General features: G+C 34.2%; 1 protein-coding gene and 1 long non-coding RNA gene across 14 annotated transcripts in view; one reads left to right on the top strand and one right to left on the bottom strand.

Moving 5' to 3' along the window:
* Khc-73 (Kinesin heavy chain 73) overlaps nt 1–17,795 on the bottom strand; it is a 176,277-nt gene that overhangs the window by 142,904 nt on the left and 15,578 nt on the right. The gene's annotated exons all lie outside the window — the stretch shown is intronic.
* Nucleotides 8,143–13,157, top strand: LOC140750441 (uncharacterized). Of its 2 annotated transcripts, none has more exons than XR_012103211.1 (3): nt 8,143–8,512; nt 9,945–10,207; nt 12,528–13,157. It is a non-coding gene; the product is annotated as an uncharacterized LOC140750441 (long non-coding RNA). The 2 variants fall into 2 exon arrangements; XR_012103212.1 differs by having other exon boundaries at nt 8,144–8,512; nt 13,025–13,157.

The raw sequence follows: 17,795 nt of genomic DNA, 5'->3' as shown, positions 1-17,795 counted from the left end.
GTATGGCGCCCCCAATCATTTTCAACCTTTTTATTTTTAGTATTTGATGATATAACGGCCAGCGGTACACATACTCTGTAAAAAATTCAAAGCCCTGTGACAGACGGACAGGATGCAGAGGCTTAGTAACAGGATTTCATTTTTACCCTTTGGGTACGGAACCCTAAAAACATATTTTTCGTACAAAATTAATGAAGCAGTAGGCAATTTTCCGGGCACGTTTAACATTGTGGATCCTTTGGCCGAAAAGGGCAGACGATCGATTAAGCTTGTTATACACGTCGAATCCGGAAAATATCCCTAAAATCCGGCATATTTTTCCGGAAAACATCAGACAATTTTTATTTTAAGTGAGGCTCTCTTTCATGATACGACCGTAGCGAGTGGAAACAAATTTCAATCGTATCCAGTATTACTGGACGCGTATGGATGTGTAAGGTTCTTGGGAAGTAGGTTGACACACGAGTATTGTACGAGATATCCCAAGCGCTTTCCGCCGTTAGACGTTAGACGTCTTACCCATAACTTCTAAGTAACAAAAGCTTTTTGTTTTATACAATAAAGATGTTTCTATAAATACGAGTACTTAAGACATACATTGATAATATTCGGGACGAACATTTAACAGAGTACGAGAAGACCAAGACCAAGTCAAATACATTCGTGGCCAGCACTGACACTTGTCTTTTTATCCTACTAATATTATAAAGCCGTTTTATAATATAGGAATAAACGTCAAAAGGCTTTTATGTATAAATACTACCTAACTTCTGAGACAACATTTAATGAAAATTTCATTCAACACCCAAAGATACTTTAAATCCTTCAAAATATAACATCATGATATAACCAATCACGATCATCTATCGATAATCCTACCCTTCTAGCCTTTCATACCCTACGGCCTTGTCAGACACGCGGGATTGAGCATGGATTATTTGAATATTGAGAAGACCTTGTCTGACCAGACAGATTGTTTAGAAGACACTCCTCTGAATATTAATATTATTTAATATTCATAAAAAAATGTTATAACGAAATAACCGTGTCAAGTGGAGGTTAGGCGAGAAATCAAAAATCTAGCAGTAACAGTGTGGTTGATGCTGACAAACGAGTACGAGTATTGCTTTTAATAGGGCATCATGCTGCTTAAGGTAAAGTACTTAAAATAAATTACGCGAGGATCCACTTGTATGATACGTTAGTTATTTATTTCCATTTAATCAACGAAGCTAACATGTCATCAGCTGATTAATATCCGCTGATAAAATATGTGTCACCGTGACTTCCGTGTATAATGTATAATCAATCACTGTCACATACAATATATCTACAGCAATAGGTATATGCGATAAAATAAAAGTTTAATTATTTAGTACATTATTTAAGAATCATATGTATAAAATATATAAAAATACTTTCAATTGGTCTGTATGTAAAAAGATATTATATTAAAGACGATTGGATCTTTTATGAAAGGACCTTCACGCAATGATACACAGACGTTGAAACAATCTCACCCAATTTTTAAGCCGGAAAATCTAGAGTTCTAGAAACATATAGAGTTCTTGAAAACTGAAAAATCATTGAATTACGATTCATTAGGTTTTTCTTTTTCTAGCATAGGTACATTTATATCATCGAAGACATTTCGAAATTTTAAAATCTGTCATTACATGCAGATGAGCTGTTAAAGCATTGACAAGCTATGGTTGTTTCAATAGGTTAAAAACAGGATTCAATGGTTAGACCTTATCCGGACAACTGTATGACATTTACGCTATTTATGCATTATATCTACATACTGAAGAATGTAGATATAATGCATAAGCCGCTATATTCACATAGCGTTTGTGAAGAACGCATCATTAAACTTAGCCTGTCAAAGGCAAATAAATACAGGCACTCGTGTTTTATGTCGCCAAACGATGACGAGATAAAATGCCGACGCAACGGTAAGTGCAGATTGTGTAAACACCGAGGCGTTGCTCGTTAAACAAGCATAAAAATCTTTATGTAATCATAAAATATACTGCGAGTAGTTACCGAGAGGTTGCTGACTGCCATTTTCTTTATGTGTTTTTAATTTTTCATCAGTTTTATGTTTATAGTGGCACTTCATCGATAGTACTAATAAAGTAGGTAGAACGTTTTGCGACTTGACTCTTGTGAAACCACTGCCACAACAACTACGACTTCTACCTTATAACAGTAGTTTGCATGGCTACTAAGTAGCGGCTTGTTGGATGTGATAAGCGAGAGATATACGAGTGGAGTCTAGTGGAACACACTAGACCCTTAAAGAATCACGCATCAATAGCCGATCTTAGGTAGAGCTTCAATCCTATTTAGGGTTTATTATTAATGTCCAAGGATGTCAATGCCCCGTTACCATCAAACTGAATGCAAGCTTGTTTGCAACTTCAATTTCATAAAAATCATTCGAAGAATACATACGTTATTTTTAGAACCTCGTTTATTCTTTACATAAAGTACCTATAGTATCGAAGTAAAATGTAGCGACAAACTGGAATATTATATTCCTATAGCAGTGTTCGTGTTACAATCAATTTGCGTGTTCCCTTTGTGAAGTGACTTGTTAGATAAGAGCCCATTTACATGCGAATATCAACAACAATAGAGGTCTATCTATAATGGGAAATCCCGTTGAGCCATATACCGATAACTCGAATCGTGATTCTGTTAATAGTATCTGTATACTTGATAATGATTGTATACCAATAAATAGCATTGTGATAAATTATATGTGTTGTATATTGATTACAATGGTAGGTATTAATACAATACAAATTATAGAAGTTACTATAATTACTTGTAAACTACATCTGTTTGTTACTTCCTATTTATATTTAAAAAAAAAACAAAATATTTAATAAGATACTTTAACGGTACCTGATAACACTATACATTGAAAGTTCAGTCTATAAAAAAATATATCCTACTCATAGTCATTCTAATAAATATTTATTACTATTAATAAACTTCTCATATATATACAGATTTTGTTAACTCGACTAAGTGAAACGAAAAAGCAGAGCCTCGTTTTCTTTGTTAATAATTCCAACATACCTATGTTAATAAATGAAAATCTTATAGCTTTTTCGCTCGTCTTAGATGTGTACAAAGCCAATCCATTAGGGTTTCTAGTAAATGATTTATCGCCAACTCCGTCGAGGTGACCAGTGATCCATTAATTAATTGACATGAGCAATTGACTGGGCGTCCGAGTAATTCTGGAGGCGCTCTAAATTACGAATCGTAATTATACGCACAAAAAGTAATTACATTCACATATTATTTTAATGTAAGAGGGTCTATGAAATGTTGAATTTAATTACTTTAATAATATTTCTACTAACGCCTATTTGTGGTTTGAAGGATATGGTAAGGAAGACAACTTTTCCGTGGCATTCCAGCTTAGTCCTCAGGGGTAGGGGCGCATCTGTGGCCGACGTTAGGTAGAAATCAAATTTTATCTGGATTCGATTATAGAGGCCCATGGGCGGCAGTAACCGGCGGGAATTAGGTTTAATTAGAGTTAGGAGTTTGGTTCTTCATAACACGAATTAAGATATATTGTTTATTACTTAACTGCCCACGACACGGACAAAAAGGTCATCCTAATATGTAGCTATTAATGCAAAAAGTGTTGAAAGCATTATCGTACCAATTTACACAAACAGCAGCTATTAGTAAGCACTACCAACAATGTGTTAGATAAATGTTCTTTTCTCTAAGACAGCGTAAAGAAGACAAAGGAGGCCATTTCTCAAACCAATTACTATGTTTGCTAGTTCTACTTAAGAAATGGTGTGAACTTGTAATTATACTACTCGAAGCTAAATATACTTGCGGGCTTAACTGTTTAATTACTTAAACTGTTAATGTTAACATAGTTATAAACATTTCTACGCTATTTGACGGTTCATTTAATCGTGATTTCATTAAGTGATGAAATAAATATGTAAGTGTTGTAAATTTATAAAGAGTTTAAGATTAAAAACTACAATACCTTTGACCAAACAATTTTATCGTATTGCCAAAAAAATTAAAAGAGGCTAAGTACATTGCAGACGAAGTATTATGGAGATATGAGAAGTGGAGATAGAAATAATTTTATAGACAGTACAAATGAGTTTTCATTTAATAGTATTTCTGCAAGATACTGTACAACGACAAACAAGAAATTGCATATAACTGAAAACGTTCCATGTCATCAAACTACACAATACTTTTAGTTGGCAATATTTTTTTAGCTACGATATAAATATAATGAAATTCATTATTACTATATAATGTCTCGCACATAATACTATAAAAACGGTTACTGTACAACACAACACCAACTGATGGTAGAGTCACGCTATAGGCGCTTATTACTGTATACAGTATCAACTCATGTTGATGTCACTGTCTAAAGGTTACATACTCGTACATACATTGACAATGTTTTTAATAACTGATTGCTAAATTGCAAGTGTTGTGGATGAAAATACTTTTTTAGGTGGCGACTTTATTAAATAACAAGGAATAATAATCGCTAACTAATAAGTTCCAATGGGCTCATTTGTCAAGGTATTTACGATTATACAATTACTGTTAGTTAATTATTATTCACAAAAAGTTAAAGCTGATTCTTAATGCCTTAAAACTTTTCTAATAATAATTTAGCATCATAAAATACATCTAATTGTATCTGAAATAAAACCCTTTTCAAATTTTAATTCACACATGACATTGCAGAAATAACGTAATACGTATGCAATAAAAAAAAACCATTGACATTCTTCAAATGAACACACACAAAGACTAAACAGCAGTATTAATAAAATGTTAGTGTTAGTTGCACAATCTAGCGCATGCAAGGAAACCCTATTAGGTAAATAGGAAGCAATACATAGTGCAGCGCGTTTCTAACCGCGTGATGGAACATACTTATTATTTTGTTATTATGTATTGTTATACTGTGTTATGTCGTTACGTTGTGTGTTATACTGTATGGCCCGTGTATTTTTTTATAATATAGGAGTAGCAGACGAGCATGCAGGTAAGTGGCTACTGCCGCCCATGGAAATCTGTAATCAACCCCAGATAGGATTAGATGTTCCTACATGAGGTCGGTCACAGATGCGCCGATACCCCTGAGGACTAAGCTGGAACGCCTCGGAAAGGTATGTCTCCCGTACCACACCCATCAAAACAGAACACAGCAGCGCCTAACACTGCTGTTAATTAGGCTGAAATAGGTGTGGCGGTGATGCCGCCGGAGTCGAACCACAAAGGGTTCTCTACCACCTTCAAATGATGTTTGATTCTTATTTTAAAATTCAACGTATTACTCGTAACTCTGTTGTAACGGAGAATGAATGCCGTAGAAACTTTTATTGTTCTACTTTACACTAACACATCTACATCGGCCGTATAAAATTAAGCGCTGCTATGTTCGTGTCTGAAGAGTGTAGTGAGTGTATTATAAAATTAAGCGCTGCTATGTTCGTGTCTGAAGAGTGTAGTGAGTGTATTAGTATCTTTACTGTTACAAGGAATTCATCTCAATCTCTGAGGAATGTTCTGAGGGTGGCAACACCTCTGCCTCCGACCTCAAGTAGGAACAGATCTTCGTACTGGAAAAAACCACAGTCACCAAGTTTATCGAAACGGGCATGCATTTTGGTTGGTTACTTCAATAAACGAAAAGTATCGAAAATGTCAGATGTAATGATGAATCGTTTCATGGTCAATCAAATAATCATGTCAATACATTTCCGATTCCGACGAGAACCTTCAACCTAGCTTAATTCTTATCAAAATAAAATAGCTGCTAAATCTATTGGAATCAATAGATTAAACGCGTTTGACATAATCTTAGAAGCGGTCACTTTACACGTACATTAGATAGAGATTAGATTTTTGGAAGTGGTGGAACCCTTAATGGTTCTACTCCGGCGGTACCACCGCCACACGTATTTCTGTCTAATAACAGCAATGTTAGGCACTGCTGTGTTCCGTTTTGAAGACATACTTTTCGAAGCGTTCCAGCTTAGTTCTCAGGGGTAGCGGCGTATCTGTAGCCGACCTCAGGTAGGATTATCTAATCCCATCAGGGTTTGATTACAGATGTCCATGGGCGACAGTAGCCACTTACCATCAGGTGGACTGCATGCTCGTCTGTTACTCCTAAATTATAAAAAAAAACAACGTTCATCGATCTATCGTTAATTTTTCATACCTAACATACTTTGTTCTAAAGAAAACATTCAGTAGGAATATCGTGTAAACATTTTCTAAAGAGCTTGTTTATTCTTCTTAACTGCTTTAACATCGATGAATCAAATCTAAAAATAAAGTGTTATGAAGTTTTATCGCGCACTTTATCAACAACGTGGAATTTTATACTCATATCATATTACGATAGTAAAGATTAGATAGTGAACTTAAAAAATGTAGTAGGTTCACTTGGTACACATAACTAAACTACAACTTGTTTAATAATAAAATACGAATTTTGTGATTGAACATCAAATATTAGATGTCGACCCAGAGGAATCTCCTAATATTATGCTCACCCATATATCATTATTTTGTTTTACCATTAAATAATAAAAAAGCGCATATATCCGTATTTAAGTTCCCATAGCATAACTGACAAAGGAAGACATTGTGAAACTTTTATTTATTAAGCCAAAACAGTTTTACTGTAAGTACGAAATGTACTGAACAAAACACTGAGAACGGCTTATTCAAAAGTTTAGTACGTCATACCCATTTTCATTTCGACTAAGTCAACAGTACGCCGCGACGGGTTTCAATTTCGGCGGATGGCCGCAATAAAGCGGAGATTTTCACACCAGTCATAAAGGGAAGGACGGATCAAGCAACCTGCAATATTGAGCCGCGGATTAGACCAGCACTTAGCCTGATGAGAGATACGTCGTCTGCCGCTAGGGCTGCCAATATATTCTGCAAACGTCTGTCCTACCTGAGAAAATAGTGCCGGTTTATTGGGTTGTAAAAAATACGGTTTCATCGATAGCACCGGACCTTTTCAAGACCTCGTAACAATGTTCCAAGCGCTCTCGTAGCCTCTTTGAGTTACGCATGTAAAAACAGTAACATCTCTAAAGACATTTCTTATATAATTGCCATAAAAAATTAAGACCCTATTATTAAACAAAAAATGTTATACTTCAAAAAGTAATTGCAATCAAAGGTAGTGCAAAATTAACAAGGAATCTTTGAAGACAAAGACAGAGCGTCTACAAGAAACCTTCGAAATATGTCGAAGGTTTCTTGTATCACACCGCGATAAATTTCATATATCGGACAGAACCTGAAGAGTTGATAAACAAAATGGGAGATATACATAACAGAATTACTGGCATTATACTACAACATTATATGGAATACGATGAATAAAAGGAACGTCTTACCTTCTGCGCGATAAATTTTCTTGTATGTGCGCTTTCTAAATGTGTTTCTTATTTGAATGTTCTTATATTGTAAAAACTTTAGCCCTACTTAGATAATTAAAATACTGCCTAAAAAAGCCTATGTCGTTCCACAATTTAGATGAAACGAAATCGAGACGAAAGAATACAAAAAACGAAACATACAATAAAACATACGGTCGAAAAACATTACCAAAGTTGGGTGAAAAAAGACCATACAATAAAATAAATAGCATGAATTTTTCGTAGAATAGTGTGTAAAAATTAGTGAGACCGGCCATTACGAACCGCACTTCCCGATTTATTGCGACTTAATGGAGATTTGTACTAGGAATAACCGCCAAAACCCAACTAAGATTATAGGAACCCTAATCGGTGGAAACAAACCAGTTTAATGGGCCGCTAGTGAAATTTATAGTTTCAAACACTGTACAGTGGAAAACTTAATATTTATAGAACGATTTCTTCCTTTCGTTTTAAAATAATTTAACTATATTTTCAGTAGGTATATCAATATTTTAGAATTTAAAAATCAGTAACAAGTGCAACCAATAAAATTTAATATAAGTTGATATGCCGTTAATTTATTATATTCCGTCGTTATTTACTAGAATTTCATTTAAGGCGCTTTATTTCAGTAGGCACCTAAACCATTCGTTGTAATTATGCCCTAGTTGTCTCGTCCTCGATGATCATAGAATACTGACTGTTAGTTAGCTCCCTAGCACTTACTAACGCCACATAAGTTTAAATAATCTTTCTGAAAATAAAAATTCTGCATAATCTGTACCTCGTTGTCTGTCACGCGCTGTCATTACGTCGAGCTGTCATTCGTTTTCTATGTCGCTTAACGACGCCACATGTTTGTCACCGCAATAATATATAAAATATGTTATTTTATGTATAATGTATATAGTGTTATGTTAAAAAATGACGATTGGAGACCAAACAAGAAGAATTTTCAATGGATATACGGACGGAGCGGATATACGGGCAATGTTTGTGCGAGTTCGACAACGACAAGTTCGTTCCGGAATGTATTGGTAAGTTTATTTTCTTTATTATGTTCCCGCCAATTCTGTGTTTTGTTATGGACACTCAGGCCCATCTGCGGGATGAGGCGGTGTCGAAACATCTCAAAACTCAAAGACGGTCCTTCAAAATCATCAGATGGACGTTAAGGCAACGTCAAAAGATTTCATAAAAAGGGTTTGAAACATATCTGATGGATACTTAGGCTCACCTTCATTGTGTGACCGTGTGACCGTGTCGGTACATCTCGGAGCTCAGAGACGTACCAAGTGCCAGATAATGGACACTTATGCCCAGCAGATGGGTAAGGCGGCATTGAAATATTTCAAAACAAATGAATGGGCTTTATATACCATTTGATAGACACTCAGGCCCACCTGTGGGGTGAGGCGGTGTCAAAACATTTGAAAACTCAAAAGCCGACCTATCTGATCTTTGTTTTTTCTCTGATCATTTCTTAAGCTGCCATATATTCAGAAGGAATATCATGGTCAAACTTGCTTAAGCTGCCATGGATATTCGCAAGGAATATCATGGTCATACATTTATTGCAACTATTGTGATATTGTTTAGTTCTAAAGAGCAATGTAATAAATGACAGTTAATAACTGTTCATTGTAAACAGTGGTTAATATTCCATATTATATAGGACCACTATGTGTCTTTCCAAGATCCAGCTGGTATGAGCACTTGAAGCATGTTTCTATAAGAATTGCAGGGGAGATTAATCTTACCAACAATAAATGAAGAACGGTTACTGATTAGGCTAATGAAAAGCCCTGATAACTTAATTATAACATTAATTTCAAGTGAACAATTTATAATGATAAAGTATTAACATTATCATAACAAATATTTATTAATACCTGAAATACTTGGAAACGACATGAAATTTATAGCCCGTCTAAAATTAAACTTATTCATGAAGCAATTTAATTATTGACAAAAATATTGCTAATCAGATTGTGAATAAGGCACATAGGATTTATTTTATCATGGACTATGCAAGAACCCTCTCAGTCTGAGGAGAGACCTGTACCCAGTAGTAGGATAGAAATTGGGATAGAAGATTTGTGAAGAAGAATTGTGACCGAATGTTTGGTGAATAACTTAGAGTATTTGGGAAAACACTCCCATTAAAAAAAAAAAAAAAAAATAGATATAGTTTCCAAAGCTCAATTCTGTGATGATGGTGGGTTATTGAATCCATAATGAAACGAGACTCATTCATTATTGATTAACAAACAAGTGGGTATTATCCCGGGGTGTAATCCATTGCAGTTGTTCACAACGGTAACAAAATCTTACATTATATCATCACAGATATAATGTTGCTGCAAAGTACTTATACTGTATCTTATACAGTGCCTATACTGTACCTTAGGTAACCATGACCACAAATAAAATATGGTTTCCTATATCTCTAAAAAATTTATGTTTCAGAGGTGTTTTTCTCCTATTAGAGAAGCAGACGACTTTTTAATATTATGATGACTTACATCAAACATGAAGACTTAATAATTGTACAGCAAATACCAAAAACTAAAATTAACCCAGTTCTTTAAACTAATGGGGACCTCTCTATACAAGTGTCCAGACGATGGCAAGAATGAGATTGAACCAACCTGCAACTCAACACAGGAAGGAAGACAGGCATCCATTCCGGAGTTACTCAATGCTTAACCGTACTCAACTGTACAAGACTGGTTTGTATAAATATCAAATTTGATTCATACCATTGATGGCATGATTACCATATTAATTATGCTGACCTATGAATGAATATATTTTCCCTCTAAAATGAGAAATGGAAATAATAAATAACATTCATTCGGTAACAATGTACAAGTAACAATATTTAAGGAAAAAACACAAGTCAACCATTCTATTCCTTTACAATTTGTTTCCTTAGCTTAACAGCAACATGGTAATACAATGCATACGCATATTAAATTTAAGAAAGAAACTAATTTTATTTCAATATTTGAACATAACAAATTTTAACATAGGCCACCTGCTCAATAAATAATTTTAATTAGCATAGACTTACATAATATTGTACTATGTGATAATATATTTTGTATACAAAACTGTTACCTAAGGCTATTTTTGCCAAGTAATAAACCTAGCTATGTGTTATTGAAGGAGTGGCATGTTGCCTAGTAAGTAAGTAATAAGAACATCATTTGATATAAATTTTGTTTGTTGATATAAAAATTTGTTCAGTTTTTTATAAGAGTTTATTGCTTATTTATTATTATTATTGGCTGACTTTGTATAGCATATATACACTTGTTATGTACCTTTATGAATATAAATATCATAGCCTGGTATTTCATACTTGACAATTATGTGTCAACAAAAATAAATAAAATTATTCATTTAAAGGAAACGTAAGTTCCTTGAAATTCAGTCCATATAATTGCTATCTTTAAATATATATTGTATTATATATATATCAAATAATTAAATAAATTTACTTTCTTTTTGAAATCCTTTGTTAAGATGACTTTAATAATATGCCACAGCAATTAGTGGATAAAATGCTTTATTAGTATACAGCACCTACACTTGCATAATCTTAAGGATTATATTAAGTAAATTTGGTGAAAAAAGCAAGGCATTTTTGAATTATATAAATTCATTCATAAATTTTATATCAAGGAACTACTTAGGTCATACAGAATGGGAATGAAATAAAATATTTACTTTCAAAAGTATACAGAATAATATTTACAACATTGAAATATTATCTTCTATGTCTCCATATTTTTATAGGACAAAATCAATAGAATAAAGAAACTGGAATTCAGGGTAACCTATCAGATATCCAACCTTTGTTTACCTTGATTAAAATATTATTGGAGTCTTAACCAATTATATCCCTCAAAATAATTACATATTTATTCATACAGCTGAGCATAAGATGAGTTCACAGTGATTTTTTCGTGATATATATTATTATATATATCACTTAATTAATATATACAATGTTTATATAAATTCGACAGTTACAAATTATATTTAATTATAATTACAATTTATGCAAATATATGTACATAAATATATACATACATATTATATATATAGAGGTAGTACATAATAAATAAATATATAAATTTATATTTGTAAAACGCCATGGGTAATTGTGCTGAATCCCACAGTATCAAATCGCTAAAGGATCCAGCGAACCGATATCCCGCGTGCGTTCACATAACTCCGTCTTGAGAACAAATGAGAAATTCACATACGTGTGATACAAGTATATATATGTGGAACATTACATTATTATGAAAAAAAAAAAAAGAAAAATGGTATCAGGGAGCATTCCTGATAGACGTTTTTTGTATTCAAAATTGGGAACAAATGTTAACAAGTGATACTTTACAGTATTATTATTATTATTTTAATAGTACCTATATGTGGATAGCCTTCTTACTGCAGCAATAAACATTTGAAATGCAGAGAAAATATAAATGATTACTATATTTTTTTTAGTTCGAGACAAAATATTACATACTTTAGCCTCCACTATTACCAATCAAGTTAATATAAATGATAACTATACATAAAATTATGAAACTTGAGAAGTTTGGACTCTGTAAAAAAAAAAAAATACAAATTCATATAATAATATTTTAAATATTTTATTTATGTTTCATAAGGAACCACATTTGGTCCATTTGAACCGTTTTGGTGGTATCATTTAGTACACTGTGCTATAGATTGCCTCATCTATGCAATCAAAAGTTATACAATAAGTGTTGTTACATATTATCATTTATTATATATACTTATGTAATAGATAAGACTTCTGGGGCCACGGCAGTGCCACCGCCAAGTCGAAAAATATTTATTTTATAAGTACTGTGTTTTTTTTTTTTGTATTGAATGTATAAGATGCTGAATTATGCTACATACTCTTATTATAATTGGTTCTTTTTTAAGTAAAGAAGTCATAAACACACACAGGGAAGAATTAATGGAAGCGCGGAATTGAAACAGAATTTATTATTTGATTTTCAGGATGTTTCCTAATTGAACACTGCGTTTCCGACCGGTACAGCGACCGTTCCACCACACAGGTCAGCACCTGCGTGGCGTATTTATTTCATAGCTGTGTGATGTTTGTCCGTATTGATTCTACAACAGGTCTTTGAACATCTAACAGTCAGTATTCTATGATCATCGAGGACGAGACAACTAGGGCATAATTGTACAATCAAACAAACTTACCAAGTGTAGTTCGATTGAAATTATGCTCGTAGTTGTCTCGTCCGAAGATGATCAGTCCCACCCTCCCCTGCAGGTATTACACCTGCTCCCGAAAGTTGTAGAATCAATTAAGTGTAGTAACAGATGTCCACGGGCGGCAGTAGCCACTTGACATCCGGTGGACGGCATACTTGTATGCTACTCCTATACTAAAATATATTTACAACTTTAAACTGAATGACAGCTCGACGTAATGACAGCGCGTGACAGACAACGAGGTACAGATTATGCAGAATTTTTATTTTCAGAAAGATTATTTAAACTTATGTGGCGTTAGTAAGTGCTAGGGAGCTAACTAACAGTCAGTATTCTATGATCATCTTCGGACGAGACAACTAGGAGCATAATTTCAATCGAACTACACTTGGTAAGTTTGTTTGATTGTACAAATTTGTTTTATACTAGTTATACAATACTCTTACGATATGGAACATTAACCAGTTTAGGACATTAATCAAGATCCAAAAAAAATGCCGTAAATGCCACGAACGATTCATGCCATGCCATTACATGTAGTTCGTTAGTTCCGTACATGTTAAAAACAAGTTTTAACAATTTTACAAAGTTTACCGATGTCTAATCTCGGTCATCCGTTCTTTCCATTTATCGAGATCGATGTATCCATCAATGTTGGCAGCGATTCTATAGAGGCTCCCAAATTTAGGTCACTCCAGTTTGCGAAACACTGAACTTCGTTATCATAATGAACAATAGGGATTTAGGACTGCACAGATAAAATTAGAAACTCGCCGTTCTATGCAAATCTGAATATTCAACCCCGTGCTCGGGTCTCCAATTTTATACGCCCCCGCGAAATTATTGTCATTGTTCATATTTTGTCTATCACAGTTCTGGTTGAATTTAGAACATGACATAGAACATTTAACATTTTCAGTACTGGTTTACCGATTTTACAGTTCTGTTTGACTAAAATAGAATACATAACGTAGTTGCAAATGGATATTGCTCATCGCAATCAAAAGGCTTGCTAGACAAGCAAGAGATGCCTGTAACTTATATGACTATAGGCAAATATTTATTTCGATTTGGCGATGCAATGTGCCTACACTAAAATTGCACCCCTGCACATTATATATATCCCGCGGATGTATGTAGTAGAGCGGCTATGTAACTTTAAATCATGCCAAATTGTATACGCAAGCTGAATAAGTAAGTAATCAGTATTATTATGTAAAAAGAAAGCACTTCTTACTCAGCTACATTTCAAATACAACATTTTGTAATTCGATATCCAATTCTGTTTTCAAACGTATCTCGATTATCGAAGAATTTCTTTTATCGAAGAAAAAACACAAAATATAAAATAATATTCAATTTCGAATGTAGAATAAATAGCCCAAATTCTATTTCGCCAAGCTGATCTGTCACGAAGTACATTGGGGATTCAAACAATCAATCTTGTTAAGCTCTTCGAGAGTATCGCTCAATGTAGCTCTTATTCAAACTCCTCGCCGAAACTAACGTAACCGTCATTGTAATCCAATCAACTAGCTAATATTGGATGGAAGGTCTCCCACAAAATGTACATTAATCTTGCCGAGTCAATTTAAAATACATGAGGAATTTTATTTTCCTGTAATATAAAATTGAATTCAGTCATTGTCGAACCAGAACAGTTCAGCCGGGGAAGGTTTTTTTTTATAATATAGGAGTAGCAGACGAGCATGCAGTCCACCTGATGGTAAGTGGCCACTGCCGCCCATGCACATCTGTAATCAACCCCAGATAGGATTAGATATTCCTACCTGAGGTTGGCCACAGATGCGCCGCTACCCCTGAGGACTAAGCTGGAACGCCTCGGAAAAGTCTGTTTCCCTTACCACACCCTTCAAACCGGAACACAGCAGCGCCTAACACTGCTGTTATTAGGTAGAAATAGGTGTGGCGGTGGTGCCGCTGGAGTCGAACCACAAAAGGTTCTACCACCTTCAGTGATAGAAACCTGGTATCAGGTACCACCGCCACATCATTTTCTTGATTTTTGGTGGAAAGGCGTGAATGCCAGGTAACTTGGTACATATGCGGCGAACATCTTTGTCCTCAGGAGTAGCAAAACATCTGTGACGGGCATCACGTAAGACCCCTATTCTGTGTTAACTTAGTTAAAGATGCCGGCACTGATCACTAAACGTAATGTCCGTGAAATATTAATTCCTACCACACGTCTTTGTTTAGATCTAGCGTATGTATTTTCACTTCTAAAAACTAGCTACTAATTACCTCTACATAATTTTACCTGTACGTACTTCTATGTGACCTACGTAGTACCTACGTACACCAAGGTATTTTGAAACTACGAGTACATGCAGTGAGAATATTAAGGAACATTAATTAAAGATTCCTTCACGCCAACAGCAAGTTCGTCTCTACCTACATGTAACAAAATTTGCACAACTCCCAACCGCTTGTTGTAATTAATTTGGGCTATATTGCTTCCATTTTACATACAACCGATTTTATATAGAGGTATACGTATCTGTGGATTTCTCTTAGTTATGCTCGTTACTTTGTTCTAATTCACTTTTATAAGCTTGTAGCTTGTGTAGTACAATAATATGTATAATGTATAATGAGTATGTGTCTACTCATTAGTAGCCAAATTATTACTTGTTAATTTTCAACAAAATTGCCAATTACAAAAAGAGTACAGATAAAAATAAATATTATGCTATTCAGATCGGATCGCTGCCGCAAAATTCAATCAAGCGAATTTTATAAAGTCCGTGGAGATAATCTATTTGGAACCAAATTCAGTTTCACGGCAGTCAGAGCGCTCAAAAGTCCATTGACGGCTGACGTACAGATTACCAGTGAAAATCATTCATGACCAGTGGAAATATGCTTTAAAACTCTACTTTTTTGAATGTAGAAGAAAATTAAATAAATTAAACATAAAGAGAGCTAGAAAGATAAACGTTTTACCAAGTCGTGTAAAATGCTTATGTTGTTAAATGACCTTAATATAATAATATATCCTTTAAGACAATCGAAAATTATGCAGTCGGTTGAAATTAGATAAGTACAGTTTTATACAGATAATTAGAACTAGATAATAACGATAAATTAAACAGTATTATATGAATTCGTAAGAAAAATTGCACGATTTAATAATAGCGATGATATAACATACAATTTTAGAAAAAAAAATAAGGTTTACTATACAAAATTGGAATATAAATTTAGACCATTTTGAAAACTATTTGTGGGTAAAGGTTTGCCTATGTTCTTATCAAACTATCGCCCAATTAAGTGCTTTTGGTAAACGTCTAGCTCCAATTTCGCAGAGGAAATGCACGCCAAAATGTGGTAAGCTCGGCTCTACCTACGCGCTACCTGACAAAACGGTTGACGCTTTGGCAAAACCTTTGGCGTGATGCCTTAACCGCTAATTACGTGCTTTAACAGTCAAGGCCCAACAAGAGCCTCCATAAAACTGTTTGAAAGTTGAAATGAGAGAAGTTGGGAAACAATAACCGCTATTTGCGGTTCTTAATTTAGCGTCCCGTCGTCTTTGTCCGAATTAAATTTTCAATTTTCTTCCATGAGCCTCTGAATGAGCCGGGCGTTGGAACAATGACCAGAAGCCCATTGTCGGCCGCCTTAAATAGTTCTCGAGAAAAAACAAAACCTCCTCCTAACTGACTAGGTGGTACTAAAGCGTGCATTCAACACAAAATGAGGTCGTGCACAGAGAGATTGTTAGGGATCCTTGAGAAATCATGAGCATTAAATCTTCTGCTAACTTGAAAGTCCAAATCTTTTTGAATTATTTTCATAGACGGAACAAATTAGACACTGTACATGAAGAATCGTCGATTCATTACAGTACATTCAAACTGCAATCACAACTCAACAAAGACAAAACAAACCTTTGTCAATATTTCACATAACCAATTAGTTCCATTAACGACTTTTGCGCTCCACAAATTGGAACGCGATTGGATTCACAATATAATTTCAACTAATCTAGTATTCTAGGTTCGTAGCACAATATTTTAATTGGAATATCCGATTGCGAAAAGCGTTCCAATAAATAGAGATAGAATCTCCACAATCGGAACATTAATTTTAATTAAACACGAACTGGTCCATTCTACAACTTGATTTTGCACTGAAATGTAAAGAAAATATCGCATATAAATGTAGAATTCAAAATTTCCGTTTAAATAAAGACTCATGTTAAATTTACAACTGTACATACAAAGCAATTTTAACAGAAATGTGTTTTATGTCATCCACAACAGGAAACTTTAAAGTTGGGAGAGAATAAATTGTTTTTGAGTAAAACGAATATAGTTTCAGTCTAAAACAATATAAAGTTGGAATCCGCAAATTTTCTAAGCAGATAGCCTTAAAATCACGTACGACGTCAATTTCGCGAATGTTTATTTTAAACGTCCCTTATCAATACTCAATCTTTCGACATTTTGCCTATGAAAGTTCAAAATTCGTCAATTTCTCGTATGCACAAATTGTCACAATATGTCGATGTTTGGTACAAAAAAATATCCAATGTTTTCATTGTGTTTCATCCAATATTAACTAGTGTTAGAAGAATGCAGATGCAATGAGTTTAAAATGCCAAAGATTAGTCAAAATTAAAATGTAAATATAAAGTTGCATAAATTTTAACGTGGGTCGACTGTACTTAATATTTTCATTCAGAGCCGACAGGTAGGTCACGGATTAATAAAAAAGAAAAACGCCAAAGGAAACTGTGACTTCATTACGGCGCAATTTATGAGATAAGAAAACTCGTCTGTGCGAATTTGGTCGCGAAAAGATTTTCCAAAAAGAATTTCCATTTAAATGTAAGGGAAAGATGAAACGACGTAGGTAAAGCCGAGCGATATTAGTTCATTTATCTGGGGCCTAAGAGCGAATAAAATCATTTATCTGGTATCCGAGCGCCGAACAAAGGGAGTTTCACGGCAAATTGCTTTAAATACCTCCAGATAACCGTAATAGCGAATTGAGAGGTTTAAATATATTAATGTC

This window comes from Epargyreus clarus, unplaced genomic scaffold (genome assembly GCF_041222505.1).
Source record: "Epargyreus clarus isolate Ecla_fem2 unplaced genomic scaffold, WU_Ecla_fem_2.2 ptg000003l, whole genome shotgun sequence".
Lineage (NCBI taxonomy): Eukaryota > Metazoa > Arthropoda > Insecta > Lepidoptera > Hesperiidae > Epargyreus > Epargyreus clarus.
Note: the sequence above shows the minus strand (reverse complement) of the source record. Positions and strands in the feature narration are given on the sequence as shown.